The sequence below is a fragment of the Corapipo altera genome, unplaced genomic scaffold, assembly GCF_003945725.1.
Source record: "Corapipo altera isolate COAL_440 unplaced genomic scaffold, ASM394572v1 0, whole genome shotgun sequence".
NCBI classification, from domain to species: Eukaryota; Metazoa; Chordata; class Aves; order Passeriformes; family Pipridae; genus Corapipo; species Corapipo altera.
Window position 1 is genome coordinate 72,421,849 of NW_020884872.1, and position 19,034 is coordinate 72,440,882.

The following is a 19,034-nucleotide window of genomic DNA, read 5'->3' on the forward strand; positions in this document are numbered from 1 at the left end:
CCTGGTTTCAATTATGGAGATGATGGTTTTCCATTGCATAGGAGCTTAAGCATGGAATTTGAGAGAACAAATCTGCTAGAATGTGCTGTTAGAAAATTTGGTCTTGTTGGACCATATGAGTAAACAGGAATTGAACTCATCTTCAGGGTGAGTGGACTGGTATGAATACTCTTGGTATACATATTAGGGCTTACCTGTTGAGTGTCATGACCCAGAACTGTTCGCATGAGTCTTTCTCCCATGTTCATGGATTTTCTTTAGCCTTGTTTAACTGTGTTCCTTGCAGGAGTTCTGTGCTGGGGAAAAGCAAATTGTGTTTGTAACAGAGGCGAAACTGGAAAAAAAGATGAAGTGGAAAACTAGGAACTGTACTTGAGATAGGGAACAAAAAGAGGGGAGAAGAAAAACTGTAGTCATACAGGTCTGTGATGGAAAATGTCAGGGTGAGGAGAAAAGAGATATGTTGCCACACATAAGAGAGACAAAGGAGTAAAATGGGTACCCCACAGATGTTTCCTAGTGGAGAATAAAATGTAAGGTAACCATGCTTTTATAGCTGCGATGATCCATTGGGTGCACGTGTGGCCATGTTTTTAAGTAAAAATAGTATGGTTAGGGGAGGAATGGAATTTACAGTGTGCCATAAAACTGGTCTTGCTATTGAATTAGTAGTTTTTAAATATCCAACAGAGTTGGAATTTTACTTCCTAGGCTCATCTCTTGCAGATCTTCCTCTGAGCTTCAGTGTTCAGGCATCTGCAGTTGTTCTCTGAGTATTCTCCTATTAACTGTGTCCTTTTATCTGTTACCTGAATGTGTTTGTTTTATTGTGTAGTGTGGATTATTTTGACCATTTTACTTTAAGGGCTTTACTGGGTGAAGTAGTATCATATTTTGGTGAATATGGATCTGCAGGCATTTTGAGGATTACATTGCAGAGAACAATGTTTATTGAAAATATGTTGGCAACGTTGCTGCGTAGATATGGCCTGAATCTGGTCCCTGCATGTTTGTTCACGTGGAGTTTCCTTTTAATGATAAGTGGACAAGTGTGGGGAACTGTTTGAAGTACAGGAGGGCAGGTTTTGGAGGGGGTACAAAATAATTCAAAAAGAAGGCTGGAGCAGCTTAAGGTTGCACATTATATAGTGGGTGATGAACAACGGGAATGTTATCAGTGAGGTTTTCTTTTTCTCTTTAAGTAAATTATGAAATGGTATTGGATGTGTTTTGAAAAAAAAAAAAATGATGAATTTTTCTCTAGAAATGGCCTTGTCATTTAGAGTTCCTCTGTAGGTTGTTGCAAAAGGTATCATAAGTGTTCTGCTCAGAGGAAATGCAGTGAAAGAAGGAAGAGAGGAAGAAAACCAAGGCTGAGAGATGAGGGCAAATAACTTGGGAGAGAAGCAAGTAAAGAATAAAGATTAAAACAACTCAGCCAGAAAAAGTGGATGTTTGGGAAAGGATAAATAAGAATGAGAGCTGATTGGATGATGCACCCCTCTTTTTTAGCAGAGTCTGTGCTATTGGGTATCATTTGATATTTTACCTGATTTTTTGTTTACCTGATTGTTGCAAGGTGAAAACTATCTTATATGAATAGCACTATCATTCTATTAGAACTGGGTTTAGACATTTTTAGATAAGAAATGCTTTGATTAAATCATAGTTGGCATATTTTCAGGCATGCCACAACAAGGCTTCTGGCTTGTATGGCTGACTGACTAGATTCTGTATCTGCTGTTGGTCCATAAGAAGAAAGAATGAATGGTTTTGCTTAACAAACTAGGTTGGGTATTTTGCTGTAAACTAAGTGATTAAAAAACCCACAAAAACTAAATGTAAATTTAGGTGTGAGTAAAAACATATTGTGAAGATGGGAAGTTCTGTAAAGGATACAATAGCTGATGAATGTAAATTTAACAATCCCTAGGAGTGTATTTAATGGAAGTGTGTTTTAAAGGGAATTCGAGGGTGTTGCTTAGGGAGCCTTATGTTGTTTGTCACCTGATTTTTGTACTGGAACAAAGTAACAATTATGTTTATCTGGAGTTGGCATATGTTGAAAGATTTGTTGTGACAAAAAGAACTTAGCCAAAGGAAATCCTAGTGCTGACAAGGCACTGAGAGCACTACAGTAAAATAAATAAAGCATCATAATTGGCGGAATAAGCAAAGCATTTAAAATAAGGAGATTGCCCCTACATTTTAATTTGAAAGAAATTCAAGTGATGTTCGTTCTAGTGTGCAGATACTTTATCAAAAATATATGTAGTAGTTGCATTGTTTTATGCCCATGGATGCTATTACTTCCTTAATTCACCATCTCATTTGATCCTTCTGTAAACAGCAATTTTTTCAAGGTTTTGTTAGAGTGGCATCAAAACAACATTTTCCTAATATGAAATCAGATATAGACAAAGAAAGAAAGAAAATCTTGTCTTGTGCCAGAGTACGGTGGATTGTAGCTTATTGTCACAGATTTATAGCTCTTAGGACATCTGACAAAGATGGGAGCTGGTAGAAAAATAAATAGAACGATGGCTTCAGTTTTTTTGCGAAGAAACTCTGTTGACTCTACTAATTTTTGTTTTATGAAATAACCTTTGAGGATTGAACAGTAGACGTGATTAAGCCTCTTGAGAACATATTATATCACCACTATGATCCTTACTACAGAAAGGGAAATATTATTCTAAATTTTTTCCTCTTTTTTGGTAGTTTCTAAAAATGCTTCTAGCTGTTCAGATATCTGATGCTTTTTCCTTTCTTTTTTTTTTCTTTTTCTTTTTGAGAGACTTTTATTTTCCAGCAAATATGTGTACTCTCAGTAACATGAGACCTCTCTTGTGACCAGCAGTGTAACTCTTTGTAAATGTAAAAACCACTGTAATCCTTTTCAAGCATTCCACACTTTCCCACTGGGGCTGCTGAACCAGCTATCCAAAAGTTGGGTTTATAACAGTGTTAACTCAGCATCATGCTTTTAATCTGAAATTATACTATGTTTTGGATTTTAGCTGCTATAGAAAATAAGTAGTGAACATGTTCAAAAGAAATTATACCCTTATGCAATCCTGAAGTAATAACATATAATTACAACACATCAGAAAAGCACACATGGATTTCATTTGGTAGTCTGAGGTGTGAACTTTGCCTTTTTTTTTTCACGTTCGATGTGATTATTTTTCTGATTCACTTAAGATAGACTGAAATATTGTGTAATAATTACTTTCTGGTGACATAAATGCACCTGGCGCTGCATGGAATTCTCTAAACATCAATGAAGATAACAGGAGCAGAGGGCAGCAGTTAAGAAGGCAGGGAAGAGAAGGAAAATCAGGCAAGGAAGAATCTACTATAGATGAGAAACGAGGCATGATAGTGGGTTGATACAGAAGCAAAATAACCTCTGAGTTAAAAACTTGGGCAGAGTAAAAGAGGGTTTTCTTTCCACAGTACTAAGTCTAAAATGGAAATTACAGCACTGTCAGAAAAAGCAGAGGTGTTCAAAAATATTTGTGCTTTGTCTTCAGTGGAACAGCAGATGGAAGAATTCATATCACATGCTGATAAAATCTTTTGTACAGATGTTAAATAGCTGCTTGTATAGGGAATCAGACTTAAATCAGTGTGCAGAAATAAAAATGAATATATATGAAAGTAACAGCTTAGTATTATAGATGTCACTAAGATGGAAATGAAGAGAATAGATGATTGTAACACAGCAATATTGATGGCTCAGAAAATATACCTCTTAGTTTATCAGAAGATTAAAATATCTAAATCATTTTACAGAAGTACAAATTTGAAAGGTTGAACATTGTCTGAAAATAAGTGTTTAGCAAGAGCTTGTAGCTGAGATTAGACAAAGTTGCCCCATATTTTTAGTTAATATTTTGACAGCAGAGACTGCAGTGGAACACGCATGAAGGGTGGTCCTGGGATTGACTAATCAGCGCTAGATATGTACGTCAGTGTTTTCCGGAAAATATGCCTGAATTCAGATTAATTCAGAGAAGCCCTGTAGCCTTAGTTACACCACATGGCACAGCCATCTTTTCTGGTTTTACAAGCTGTTAGTGAAGAGAGTGTCTTTGGAAGGAGGTTCTGCCACAAAGGTAGCAGGTCTGCACTTGCTCGGTAACTGTCCTGCTGACGGCTTCACGTCCAGGGGGGAGTGGGGAGTTCATGAGTGGAGAGCTGGAAAAGCAGTGTCAGTCGAAGCACCTCCTCTGCTTGTTGCGCAGTGGGAGGCATTCTGCGTCTGCTATTTCAGATTACTTCTGGGCAAAGTATTGGAGATTTTCTGCTCCCAGAGCCAGGGATTTATTTATGTGCTCCTAGGAGCAAGCTCAAGTTGGTTCTTTACCCCAGCAGGTTTGCAGTATACCAGGAGGGGGGGTATTACATTAAAGTTAGAAGACTTAAAGAACTTGAGGGTTGAAAATGCATGATAGCAGAAAGCAAGCACAGGGATTTCCCTGGGAGAAGGACCGTGGGAGAACAGCTAGTGTGCTCAGGGAGGAGAGGGAAGGAGATAAAAGATAAGGAAGTATAAATCAGCACCAGTAGGACTGTCTGTCGGCCCTTCTGATCTTCCCTCGGCTGAGATTTGTTTACTTTTAAGTCCTCTGTGGCTGCTCTTCAACAGCTGGCTCTTCAAACAGTGCGCCACAGCACGCCGGGGCTGCACGCTTGTAGGAAATCATTACGGCTTCTTGTTTGGAGGAAGTATCCAAAAAATCTGTTAAAGACAAAATACTTAAACCAGAAGCAAAGTGGCAGTACAGATCTGACAGGAAGACTGGTTGGTGCTCTGCTGGTGTGTAGATTTAAAACCACAGAGGAAAGAGAGAGTGGGACGCCTTTTGTCAATGAGCCTGTAGCCTCTAAGGCAACTTGTATGTGGCTGAAGGTTGCCATTCCAGCTGCCTTCACTCTTGATGAGAACAGACTGACATCTTCAAAATGGGATATATCCTACCAGTCTAAGGATGGGGCTGAACCAGCTCTTGCACATGCCTTTCATTGTTCCAGTAACTAGAGAGAGAACACAGATGGCTGGAATAGGAGTGTCAGGAATCCTGGTTTAAATTCAGAACACCTCAAAACCCTAAAATTACTTTTTTTTAATTGACTTTGCTATCTTTCAATTGTCAAATGCCACCATCATTTGCTTTTACTGCCTGTTATATATGACTGAGTTCATGCGTCATTGACAGCATCATAGTATTAAAGTAGTTGCAGAAGATGCTCTTAATTAATTATCTTCAGGACATCTTGGGTTTTATGAAGTGCCTTTTGCCTGTTGTCCCTCTGACTCCTTGCAGCCCTCTCACTTCACTCCTTAGACCTCCAAATGCCCCCTTTGCCTGCTCTTACAGTTGCAGTTGGGCACGACCCAAGGGGGTAGGAGGAGGTGAGCGGTGATTTGGACTGTGACTCTGACCTAGTGATTGTGATCATGTCAGAGGAAAAGCAAAATGGCAGCATGGCAGGTTCTTACCACCCTGCCCACAGCTGCTACTGGTATGTGCTCATTCAGCCTGAAGTCTGTATCGTGCTTGAACAGCATTTCTAACCTGCCTTCCCTGTGCTGCAGGAGATGAGTGTTGGGAGACTTGGGCCTTGGGGGGAAATGCCCTGAATGTGACCCACTGAGAAGGTGAAGCACTGCCAAGCCAGGCCAAGTTGGGATGGATGAGCACTTTAGGTTGGAAGCCACAGGCAGCACTGCAGGCAGCTGCACTTCCTGAGTAATAGTAATTTATCAAGTAGGTGTTTGAATATTGGCTTATCCTTTAAACATGGTCAGAAGCTGGTTTTTGGCTTAATTTAAGGGCTGGGCAAGCTCATCAAGCTCCTCTAGCATACTCACAGCATGTGAATATGTTAAAAATAAAGTCTTTTTATTAATGGTGCTCTTCAGAAATAGCCATAAGGCTCAATCATAGCCTACTTTCAGTGTTCAAAAAATATATGAAAGAAAAAATGCATGTAAAATCAGAAGAGCTTGCTGGTTTCACATAGTGCACACTCCTACCAACCCCACTTTTCTTCCTCACAAAGGTGGAATCCAATTAACTCACCTTGTAGCTCTCTGTACAGACACAAATCCTCATCCAGCATAAATTTCTGTAGCTCAAATGAAGTTATTAGAGACCTATGTTATTTATACCTGTGGAGTGTTTTCCCCCAAGGTCATTTGACAGTATCCCAACTCCTGGTAGCTGAGCTGCAGCATCTGCTGTGGACAGCCATGGGCTGTGTGGAGGCGGCTTAGTGACAGCCTGGGAGGAAATGGGTGTCTTCAGCTTTAAACAGCTGATAATGCTGGAGTCCAGAAGTGATTGCATTTCTTCACATGGATTTTAGAAATTAAAAGGGCAGCAAAATTGCCTTGAATGTCTTGGCTTGCAGTGCTTCTCTTGACATACAGATGTGCTCAGTTGTCTCCAGTTCATTTCCAAGAAGAATACAGTTGTAACAAAATCATTTTATAAGAGAGCCCTAGGGGAACACAAGTGATAGAGCAACTTTTATAACATAGTAAAACTTCTATAAAACTAATTATCTATGTTATCAAAATGATTCATGCTAGCCAGAATAAATCCCACTCATTACAAGTGAGTTGAAATGACAGTTCACTGTCTCTTAACATTTGCACAAATGGAGTTTGCTCCCTGTACTGTCACAGGGAGGTTGAGAAAGGAATTCCCCAAAAACTGGAGATGCCATTGCATGCTGCAAGAAAGAGGCAGTGCCATTAAGGTCTGGGACCCAACTTGGCTGACAGTGACCAGGTAAGTTCTGATCAGACCTGATTCCTCACCACTGTGGCAAATTTTCTTCTTATTTTCATGTAAGTTTAGTTTGTTGTCTTGCCGTGATGCCTGCCCAACAAATGTGTCCTTCATTGTGTGGAGAAGTGTTGTGGGTCTCTAGGTATTGCTCTCACTGAAACTATTTAACATTGAAGGTCTTTTGCAAAACAGTGCTGAATTGCTGGCAGTGTTTTCCCTTAATAGGGATTTAGATAACTTGTTCTACTTAATCAAATTAGTTATCTTTGATTCAACCGGGTGTTTAAGCCAAATTCCCAAGACAAAGTGGTTGTAAGAGTCTATTCAGTTTGTAATCTCTGTTTTCCAAGAAAATCAGTTTTAATTTTCTTATTTCTTTGGTTTCTGAGAGTTTCATATGTGCGTAAAAAAGTGATGTAGGCTGCCTGATTACAGGGAAATAGCTAATTTGACATTCAGTTTCTTCCTTTGTGAGCTATTCTGTTTTCTGTGCCTTTCCCTTGGTCTATCAGAAGTATCTGGTCAGCTGGTCTGACACCTGTGCCGCTCTGGCTGTACTCTATTTTTTCTTCTTCCCCAATTCATGCTTGTTTCTCATCCCATCTGTCATTCTCCACCTTCATCTGTTTCATTTGGCAAAAAAAGGCATTTTGCAAGCTAAAGTGGTCAGAAAAGCTAACTCATTCTCCATGTGTTGGGACCCTTTTTGCCTGCTGAAAACACTTCACATCCTGGTTGCCGCATCTGAAGTAACAGGTCACTTCAATGTATCCTGTTCAGGAGTGCAGGACTCATTTAAGCAGACAGGACCCTTGAGCTTTTCTCCTACTTTTTATTATTTACCTGGGCTTTTAGACTGGAGAAGTGAGGCTGTGCACCTTTTATCAGCATCACGACTGGGGAACGTGACTGTCTGAGCTCACATTGTCCTCAGCCGGAGGCCCCTCTGGTGTTCCAGCTGTGGGCAGAAGATCCATCAGTCCTCTAGTTCAACTAAGGGACACACAATGTGCATGATGCATTAGCTCTGGTCCTCTGAAACAGTGTTTAAGGGCCAAAATTAGTGTGGAGCTTCTGTTGAGAGGCTTTGTTAAAAGCGAGTGCTCCTGGATAGTTTATTTATTGAGGCCTGAAATAACAGTCACAGTGTGTACATGGAAATGACAGACATAGGAAGTTAGAACTAGTGGTTTGGCTGACATCCTAGAATTCTATTTTATCTCCCCATGAAAGTTGGGGCAAATGATGGGGTAGACGAAAAGTTGGTTTTCTTCATAGAGAAGAAAAGTCCTTGCTATGACAAATAATCCAAGCCAGCTTTGGGTCCTCTCATTTATACTGCTGCTTGTTCTCACCAACCTCCACTGACCTGAAACCTGTATTTGATTAATTTTTAGGTTAGATTTGAATGTGTTTTCTTTGGCATAGACCAGTTGCAGGAAATCCTCCAGATAAATTAACCCTATTTATACTGACTTAACCTACAGAAGAATTGCATCTGGACTCAGGGTGCTGCTCTCCAACCCTGCCATTCTGTTGGTGAGGCTAATGCTGGGAGAGATAAACGCTGTCTCTGTGGGCAACTCCATCTCCCACATTTTATTTGATTTTTTTTCTACCTATGCCATAAATATTGCACCCTCCTGTACATTGCTGTTTGTACAAACACTAGGAGAAAGGTAAGCAAGTCTCTGGCAGAGCCAATGTGCATCTGTCTGTAACCTCTGTCTTCATTATTATTGCTCTAAGGCTATAAACACTATCAAAAATTTTAAACAAGCAATGTACAGGATATCAAAGACATTTTAACTGGTAATTTGATTTCTAGAAATGCTGGGGACATTCAGTTGGTATCCTAGGTGTTGTAACAGGACTCCAGAGGGCCCTAGCTTTTCAACTGGAAAATGTCTGGATTTTAATAGTGAAGATCTAGTATTGATATTTGATCGTGAGGATATTGTGGATGATGTTACATGACAAGAATTTGATTTGTATTAGGGTCCATGCTTGATGGAGTGAGATACAGTCCCATTTTTATTTTGTAACCCCTCCCTTCCTCCACCTCTCCTCCTTTCCCCTCCTCTCCCCTCTTCTGCCTTCCACTCCCCTCCCCTCCCCCTTCCCTTCATGCACATGCATGTGGCACTATGTGCATTAAAATTTCTCTCCAGTGGATGTATGACTGCATTATCTTTATGTATGCTTGTTAGAAGTATTGGCAGCCAAAAACTGTGAGAATGGGTGAAATTCACTGGAATTATTTCCACCTCAGTAATGCAAAAGGTACTGCAATATCAGTATTTGTACTTCTGTATAATATAAGATTTTCTTAAAATTAAATTTTTAATAACTATTTTTAAAAAAAATTACAGATCGGTAAATTATTTTTTTCCCCAAAATCTATGCTAACTCTTTTTTGGCACTAAATATTTTTTGTGAATTTCTTACTGCGGCCAGAGTCCACCTGAAGCTACAGGAAGGGAAACTCAGCAGCATGAGGATGACTGAGCTGCTCAGTATGTAACTGCTCCCAGGACAGCTGATACCCTACACTTGCAGATGGCCTGTTTCTGTGAGCTGAAATTCCTACATAAGAAAGAAAGGTGCAATGGACTGGGTGTAGGTGAGCTGCCAGCCACACTTGCCTCGAGTTTTGTGAGTACCCTCAGCCCCTTTGGAGCTGCTCCTTCTCACCTGCTGCATCCCCAACGTGGTTTAACCCCGACCAGCAACAAGGCTGCCACAGTGTCTCCCTACTGCACATTCCCAGCCTTTGTTACTCCCAGCTCTCTTAAACATCTGCTGGAGAGTGGGGATAACTGAGGCAGAGCATATTAACTCACTGAAGGTTTCTTGTTCACAGAGGGTAATTTAATTTGAGCATGTACCTCGAGCATGTACCTTCTTACCTTCTGTTAAATGCTTGGGAATGCTCGAGTGACTTGGGAGCTCAAAGAGCTGGCAATGCCTGACTCAATTCTGCAGTTGGGACTTTGAAAATGCCACCCAAGATGATGAACTTGAGTATGTCCTTAGAAGTCAAAGTATGTAACCATTTGCTCCCTGGGACAGAACCTCTGTAGATACAGCTGCCGTCATACCCTCGTTGTTTTAGCTGCTCCCATAGCACCTCCCTGTGACTTGTTGACGGTCCCAAAGGATTCGTGAACCCAGATTTTCTCTTAATATTTGCTTGCCCTTCCCTTCTTTTGCTTACCCATTTCCCTTCCCTTTTCCTGGCTGTTATGTACACATGAATCTCCTAAACATAGAAAAGAATGTAAAGGATAAGGAGAGTTGCAGACATGCTTTGTGGATGCACCTTGGGTGAGCAGCCCAACTAGCTGCAGTTGGCTGCAGGCATGCTGTGGATCACATGGACCAGCCCTGAACAGACTGGGACAGGACAAGTCCCATCTGCTAGAAAAAGCACATGGTAGATGAGTACCAATGTGTCTAGTAGGAGTATTTCTATGGTAGCAACATACTCAGGTGATGAAATGAGGTGGCTGATCCAAGTTTCTCCTTCCTGAATCCTCAAGAAGGCATCATTTTCCTGCAGGCCTATGTTGCTTGTCCAAGGGCTGGCAGACAGCACGCTGCCAACAGGCTGCTGGCACCTGCCAGCAAGATCCAGAAGATGTGGTTTCAGCTGCAGGGGCAGCTGACAAACGAGTGTCCATAGATGAATCTCTAATCAATTCAAATGTGAATAAACCAGCTCACAGTGGAAGGAAGTGCTGGATCCAGCACGACCGCTGTTTGGAAAAGAGTAGGTGTTAATATGCCCAGAGGTCATTTGGGGCAGTCCCGTAACATCTCTTGGCAGGGCCTGTGGCAGCCAAAGTGGTATTTTCTTACTCTTCAGGAGCGCTGGAGTGTTTGGCAGCAGCCGTGGTGTCCACATCTTGCTCCATTTTCAGGATCATCACCATCCCTCGTGCAGGGACTGGAAGATGTCCATAAGAAACTGGGAACTGGTGACACAGAGGGGATGAAATTGTTGATAATTGGTGGATTTTCTATGCGAGGGCTGTACCTGGAGGATTGGCTGAGCTCCTGCACAGTGGAATCCGGGCCTGCTCTTGCTGCTCGGCAGCACAGTCATAGTGTTAATGCCTCAAGCATGTTAATGTCTTCCATTGCTTTTCCTGTTGGCCTGAGTCTAGTTTGCCTCTTCTCTGTCTCCCAGAAGAGGGATGCTGAAGTGGGCATCCCTCTTCACAGTAACTATGACATACCAAATGACAATAGTTGTTGGCTGGCTCAGCTGGAAGTTTGCAGTATTTAAATTATAGTTGCAAGTCTGAGCTGTTCGCTATAGACTAGTGAGGTGGGATCAGCCAGCAAAGGAGTACGTAATTAAAGGTCCATTACTGCAAGCTGGTCCCACTGGAGCCATCACAGCCGTTGTGATGAAGATGCTTGCTGCAGGCAGGCACTCAAGTGCACTCCCTCAGCTGCCTTTCTGAATTTGGGGATTGGGAAGTGTGTTCTTACCAGTTGTTTTGAACTGAAATGTGTTCATTCAAAAAGGAATTCAAAAAGCTCTGAAGAGGGAATTAAACCTTGCTGAAGCCAGCCAAGAAAACTTGGAGAACTTTTATTTTGACTGGAAACATGTAAATCACCTGCATACCTGAGTCAGACTTACTTAAGAAGTGCTTTCAGAAATGTTTATACAGAGAAAGCCCACTGTCACTGTCTGCATATGTTCCTAGCTGGCATGATACATATTTCACTCTTTTCTAAGATCTGTTTACCTTCTTTGGCTGATCTTTAGTTTTGAATATCCTGTGTTGCATCTTGTGCTCTCCTCCCCTTTGGTTTTGCTGATGAATCTGTTTCACCTTCCCACAGCTTCCACCCTTCAGTGCTGCACTGAGTTGGCTGCCGGCTACACCAGCTCTCTGCACTGTAGAATCCTCCCTCCTTGTCCAGATCTACTTGAGACTTCACTTTTGCTTAATTAAAGTGGAAGAGGAGCACTAGTGTGACACACTGATGTCAAGGGACCAAGTCCCCTACCCAGTACTGCTTTTTTGCCTCACTGCGGCCCTTGGGGGATCTATCCTAGTAGCCTCCCAAGTGCAGAGCAGCATCTCCTGCCACAAGGTGCCTCAGGGTGCCTGGAGCTGCTGGGCTGAGCCATGGTGCAACTCCCAGTGGGCTAATTCAGCCTGTGAACAAATGCCACAGAGCTGTGTGGGGAAAAAAAGGATCAGTTTTGTGACAGCAGAAAGCAGCCCTAGCTAGGGGATTTGCCTTTGCCCCCATGCATTGATGGGCCCTATGCCACCGGCAAGGCTGTGGCACACACAGTGGGGGCTGTGTTTGTCTCTGGAAGGTGAAGGTAAAAATACTGTCTTCTGTCTGCATCAGTGGGTGTGCCCTGTGTGCATTACACACTGATTACCTGGCGAGGTCTGCGATGTACCCAGAAGGGCATCAGTGCTGACACGCTGGCAAGGGACAAGCACAGAGCAGTGGACAAGCACAGAGCAGGGATTTCTAACTGGACACGTGCTGTGCTAAAGGTGGTTTCTTGCAGAGCATTTGTTTTGCTGCTGAAGGCAAGTGTGCAAAAAACCAGAAGTGGGGGCAGCTTTTGGGCTTGGTTTTCACGTACAGCGCTGCTGGGCCTATGTGGACAGGAGGTGAGGCTGAATTTTGCAGCCAGACCTGCAGGCAGGAAAAGAATGAAGAGAGGAGTTGAGGCATATGGATTTGCATGTTGCACCCAGGATGGGTGCTGCAGTCAGCTGGGCTGTACAGTCCTCCTTTCTATGCAAGGAAAGTTAAGGGGAGGGTTGTACAGTTTCAGTTCATAGTCCAGTATATTTTGATTAGCACATGTGCCCTTCTTCAGCCTTTCATGGTGCCTTTGTTAGAAAAGCAATGTCTCTCCTGCCAATTAGTACTCCCTGTGCTCACAGACACTAATTTAGAAAGAGAAGATGACAGATCACAAAGTCCCTGGGCCAGTTCTAGCAAAAGCCAGAACTGGATTGTGACCTGCCCTTGCTCCAGCCCAGGCTGTTTAGGTGCTGCCCAGCATGGACTGCTCATTGGAGCAAGGTGTTACAAACCTTCCTTGTAGCTCTGCTGAAAGCAAACAGCTAGTAAATTAGCCTTCCAGGTATTGCACCAAGTTCAGGAGTGAGTCTAGGTTCATGTGATTTACACATCCTTCTGGGCTCCTTAACGTTAAAATCATTCCCGTTACACCAATTTTTACATCCACACTTGCTGTATCTGAAACTTTGCCATCCTTTACTCATCACCTCATCTTCTCTTGGATCTCTTCCAGGTGCACTCTCTGTTTTTCTACTGGGCAGTGTACCAGCAGGGACTTCTTTAGCCTGGCTTGAACTCAGGGCTCTGCACAGAGCCGTCTCAGCCAGAAGGAGCATGTCAGTGCCCACTTTGTATATGTTATAAAGAGATGATAGGTCCTCAGCTGGGATCCCCCCAAAAAAGCTGTTACAAAAAATCCCTATCCAGAATAGCACTGGAAGAGCTTGCAGCATGATAGTGGCAACATTTTCATCCATTCCTGAATCTATCTGGGTTTTCATATACCAAAAACTAATAAATTAATTGCAGACAGGAATATATTCTTCAGCTGCTGGAGGTCCACAAGCTGTGCTAACAAAAAGACTCAGTCATTGAAACTAGTTTGCAGTTTCCCACTCCATCACGTAATAAAGAGGTAGAGCCAAACAGACTAAGTTCAAGTACTCCTTTGATGCCGCATTTCAGAGTATGGCAGGATATTGCAATGTAGTGCATGTTTCCTGTGTAGAAGCCATTCACTCAGCAGAAGACTTTGAGCAAACACCAACAAAACACTTTGCAAAAGCAAAGAGATGGACAGATGTCAATGTAATACACTGTTGCTCCTGCTGCAGGGACAGACAGAGGAGCTGGTGTGTGTGATGGCCACAGTATTGTTTCTGTGTTTGCTGGAGGCAGATGAGGAGCTGCAGAGGGACTGGATCAGCCAGATCCCAGCCCTGATTAGGAGTTGAAGGGGCTCTTGAAAGCCCCCATTTTAGGGCCCTATAGATTTCTTCCATAAAAAAATGTAAAGATTGTAACAGCGTAATATAAAAATATATAATTCTGTCATTTACATTTGATCCGTTCACCAACAAGAGTTGGTGAGGTTGAAGAGGCAAGGATCTGAGATGAGAATGGGGTGCTGTCATCAAGCCTGCAGGGAGTGGGTAGGTTTTCCCCTACCCAGGCATGCCCTCCCAGTGCCTCTGGGGTCTCTTGCTTGTTTCAGTCCAAATTAGATTGGATTCTTTGTTCCACCTCTTCCACCTTGCTGTTCTTAAGTTTTTAAAGTGTTTTAAAACATTAATGTCAAAATAATTTCTCTTGAGCCAAATATAAACAAATAATTTGTGTGTGATTTGGGCTGATTTATAACTAGGAGTTCTAATCAGGAGACTAATTCTGCAGTAACTCCTTTGCTCTGTTGATGCTGTTTCCACCAACCTAAGTGAACAGGAGGGAATGGCCTCCTGTGTCTTTACTTACAGGTCAGCCCAACCTGCTCTGACTCACTCATTTAGGAAATTGAGTCGAACACCAGGGGTGTAAAGTAGATCTGATATGAAGGATTGTTTAGTTTGCTCTAATATTTTGTGGTAAGATTATCTTGGGGAAGAGAAAGTGACTGTTCTAGGCCAAAAAAGAAGGCAGCTTTGTGTTTCCAGTTAGTTTGAACCATCATACTTCCCAACTGTCCTGCTTGTAATCTTTTCAATAGAGATTTTTTTGGGTTTTTTGCGGCACTGTAGGGTAACTCCTGTTATCAGCAATTTTTACAGACTGTCATGGATAGCTCTGTCTCACTTCCTGCTGTGACCAGTTCCTCGTCTTTAGTTTTTATAGAGAGTTGTTGCGGAAAAATCCTGATTAGGGCATGTGCTTTGAAATCACCATTTTAAGCACTTAACCAATATATTCTGTTTTAGAAGCAGCTGTCCACAGATAGGAATGCAGCCAAATAAAATCCTGAGTAGATTGGCTGTGAATTTGAGGTCTCTGCCTTTCCAAAAGCAAGCTTTACCCAGTGCTGCACAAGACAGCATTCATACACTGTTGTTGGGTCCCTCTGCTTCTCTGACTTTTATTTCCTCTGCTTGTGCTACATCTTCCAAGTTCATGAAATTAAACCCAGGATTCTGTTTTCCAGTGGCAATGGGGGAGCAGACCAGATAGTTGAGGCAGGAGACTGCAAAACATAGTCCTGGAGGAAAGAAGGCAAACAAATACCTGAAAATTGCAGTAGTGATAAATAAGGCAGACAGGTAGGAGGAAAGACCCACAAAACAGGAGGAGAAGGGATAAGAGATAGAGACATCCCTTTCCTGAGTGGAAGGAGACTTCAGTGTGAGTGTTGTGTGTTACTGTTTCTGACACTGGGGAGGGCAAATCCTCCTGTGTATAGAATAAACAGTAAATGCAGGATGTTTTCTTCACAAAATGGATTTTTTTATGAAGACTTAGAAGATAAAATGCCTGGTATGCTTGAAGGGCAGGGCAATTGTAAAGATCAGAAGGAGTTTCCTTTCCTATTTGTCTTCCCATGCAGCCCAAGGTTATTTAGCTAAGCTTTTAATGCACAAATGGAAATTTTGCTGAATGATTCTCCAGTATAATTTTTCATGCAGTTTCTTTCTTTTTTCTTTCTTTTTCTTTCTTTCTTTTTCTTTCTTTTTCTTTCTTTCTTTTTCTTTCTTTTTCTTTCTTTCTTTTTCTTTCTTTCTTTTTCTTTCTTTCTTTTTCTTTCTTTCTTTTTCTTTCTTTCTTTTTCTTTCTTTCTTTTTCTTTCTTTCTTTTTCTTTCTTTCTCTTTCTTTCTTTCTCTTTCTTTCTTTTCTTTCCTTCTTTCTTTCTTTTTCTTTCTTTCCTTTCCTTCTTTCTTTCTTTTCTTTCCTTCTTTTTTTCTTTTTCTTCTATCCATAGGCAGTGGTTCAACAGCATATTTTTAAAGACTGAGTTTATGGTGTGGGTTGGGGTTGCTCTGGTCAAAGAGTTATTGTTTTTTGTTTTTTTTTTCAGACCTGGTTACTGGGCCAAGGGACAGAGCAGCAGAGAGCATGAATCAGCAGCTGGTTCCAGGGCCATTTTCTGGGTGGCATTAGGGTATCTGCATTTCTTTTCCATGAGAAAATGAAATCAATCTTATTATGGGAAACTTGTGAGTAATACAAGTTAAGCAAAATCTGAACACAGTCTTTGGTTGTTGTTGTTTTGGTTTGGTTTTCTTTTGTTGTTGTTCCAAAAAATTAGGTAATTAGGAAAAGAACACAGATTATCAGGCATTTAAACCATCCAGCTCTTGCAGCATGGAGTATAACAAGACCAAACTGAAAGGCAACTTCTGCTCCCTAAGATCAGGTGATAACTGCAGGAGTATCCTCAGAGGAGCTGCAGCAGCTGTAGACCTTTAACTGGATGCAAAGTGTGCAAGCAAACATTAGAAAGCAGATCCAAGGAGGCCTTGAGCCCACAACTTTTAATTATTTTTGGTTCACCCCCTCAGCTAACAGATGATATTCATTTCTTTTTACATACCTCTTTCACCACTGCAGTTACAACACTAATACATCTGCAGAAGGTGCAATATTGCATGTTCGGGGATTTTTAGGCTTCCAAGCACTTTTGCAGCTAAATTCTGCAGAGGGAGGTCAGCTATGAGAGGCTGTAGTGCTGGGCGTGTCAGTGCTTGCACCCTGCTCTCCCCTGGCTTCTGCAGCTGTTGCTGTTTCCCCTGCTGCCCCCAGTCCACTAACTGCAGAAAGGCAATAAAAAGATTTCTTTTCTAGGAAAAGTTAAAAGCATCTGGGCTGTAAATGCAATAAGACCTCCTCAATTACATTCCACGTATTAGTAAACATATCTGGCACTCAGATATTTTTCAGGAATCCCTACTACAGCACTTGCCAACACCTTGAGTAAACTCCAACGCTATATATTTGTTGTTGAAAGCCACAGGAGATGTAATTTATGGCATTCTTGAGCTCTTCCCTGCAGATCCCATAGTCTCTCTCATGGAACTAATGAGAGAGAGGTCTGAACCCTCTTTTGCATACTTTTTTTAACCCATCAATACGATAGGCATTTTATGATGTAAAGGATTTAGAGTTTCTTCTGCCTGAGTCCATCTGTTCTGCTAGTTAAAAAACAGCGTATGAAAATAACTTTGAGGTGGTTCTTGCCCATAAAAAATTGATTAGTCCTCCTTGAGTAACCAACAAATCCACCAAAGTTTAAAGTATATTTAAAGATAGAATTTAAACTGAGGATTTCAGTTGATAGAGGGTTTAACATGGAGAGTAGCTGCACAAACCTTCCTGGAGAAAACACCCTTATGAGAGTTTTCACAACACTTTTTCATGGTATGTAAATTTTTCCAGTCAAGGATTTTTGACTCTTTTTAGTCTCAAAATATCAAAAAACTGTGATGAATTTTGACAAAAGGTACTGCAAGTGTTATTTGCTGGAATATTATGGTTGTGTTTTAGTATCTCAGTCAGAAAGAAATTCTCATTTTTGCACAAGTGCAGTGTCCCCTTAACTTTAATTGTTGAACATCCTCAGGAATAAGGTTTAATAAAGCTGAAGCTATGATAAAGGGACACAACTATTGTTGTATCTAACAACATAAAACAATACCAGGATGGTAAAAAAACTTTCTCTTTTCTCTTGCAACAGAGAGTCAACAAATGGCCAAACAAATGGGCATTGCTGTTGAATTTCCTCGGGTTAAACTCAGCTACCATATGTTGCAGGAATAAACATAAATATACAAGAAAGCAATAGGCAACATATGGACAAAATTGGTGCAGTAAACTCTGTTACTCTGCTGATTCCAGATCTTCCTGTTTTGGCTTTGGACAGGTGCAGAGTTGATGTGTGTTTAAGTGAACATGAAGTTAGAGAAGTAAGGTGCCTGTAAACTAGAGCTTTACTTTGGCAATGTAATGGGCCTTTTTTGCTCTTTTTTTTGTTGCACTAAAAGCTAGATATACTTTTCTCATTATTCTTATTTTCTTATTTTTTTCTCTTGTTCCTGTTTTGTTCAATATTGTTCTCTTAAACATCCCTTTTACAGACATGCATGCACTTCTCCCGGTGGAGAAGCTGCATTCGCTCAGTGAATATTCCAGTATGGTGCTATTGAAGAGCAAGAAATTGCAGCTCTAAAAATCCTGGAAGGGAACCATAGCATAAGGGCTGTAGGTCTTTGTAGTAATTTTTCTTTTTCTGAGGCTCTATATGTGAACCTATGAAATGTTTAGGGCACTTGGATTCCTGGGCTGAAAGGTATTTTAAAAAATTGAAACAGAGCATTTGATATTTTCTAAAAAGTTCTCAATTCATTTTGTAAACTCTGCCACATGCAGAACAAATGCTTGTATAGTGTATAGGTCTCGCCTGAATTGGTCCACAGTGTTCTGTAATTTCCTTATGTTTAAGAATTTGGGAATAAAAATACCAACTGACCGGGACAATGCCCTGCCTCAGGTCATGTGCAAGGGGACTGGTTTATTATTTTATTCTAATGTAGAATATATCTGCAGGCACACATACACATTCTGTATTTCTGTATGTTTATCATTATGTTCCAATGAACTGTCTGATATAGATATGGGACAAATCAAGATTTCTTGAATTCTGATGGTTTAATTTTTTCCAAGTTTTAAATCAGTGCTCTCCCTTAAACTGCTGGTTACAAACTAGCTTTTGGTATATTAGCTGCTATACTAAGGGGAATTTTTGCATACTAAATAGCATGTGAATTGTCCATCCCCAAACTGAAACTAGGACCTGGGCAGAAGAAATGGGAAACTCCACAAAGACTGAGGCTCGGGGTAAGCACTTTCTAAAAACCGCCTTCTTTTTTTGTCTACTTTTCCACCAATGCTTTAGAAAAATGTCATTTATAACCTTTTGAACAAGCCAAATCTCCCTTCGTCAGGTAGGCAAAAAAAAAATTTTAAAAAAATTCAACTGTGATCAGGATTTAGAAAATCAAATGATGGGAAAAACCACTGTCTTACTGAGCTGACCCTGTGGTTAAATCTGTGGTGCTTGCTAGAAGCCTCAGTGTGCCCCCAGTCTGCCATTCTCTCTATCAGTATGCTATTAGAAAACATTTCCTCTAATCCCATCATTCACTGCTGTTGTGGAAAGCAGCAGGCTCCCT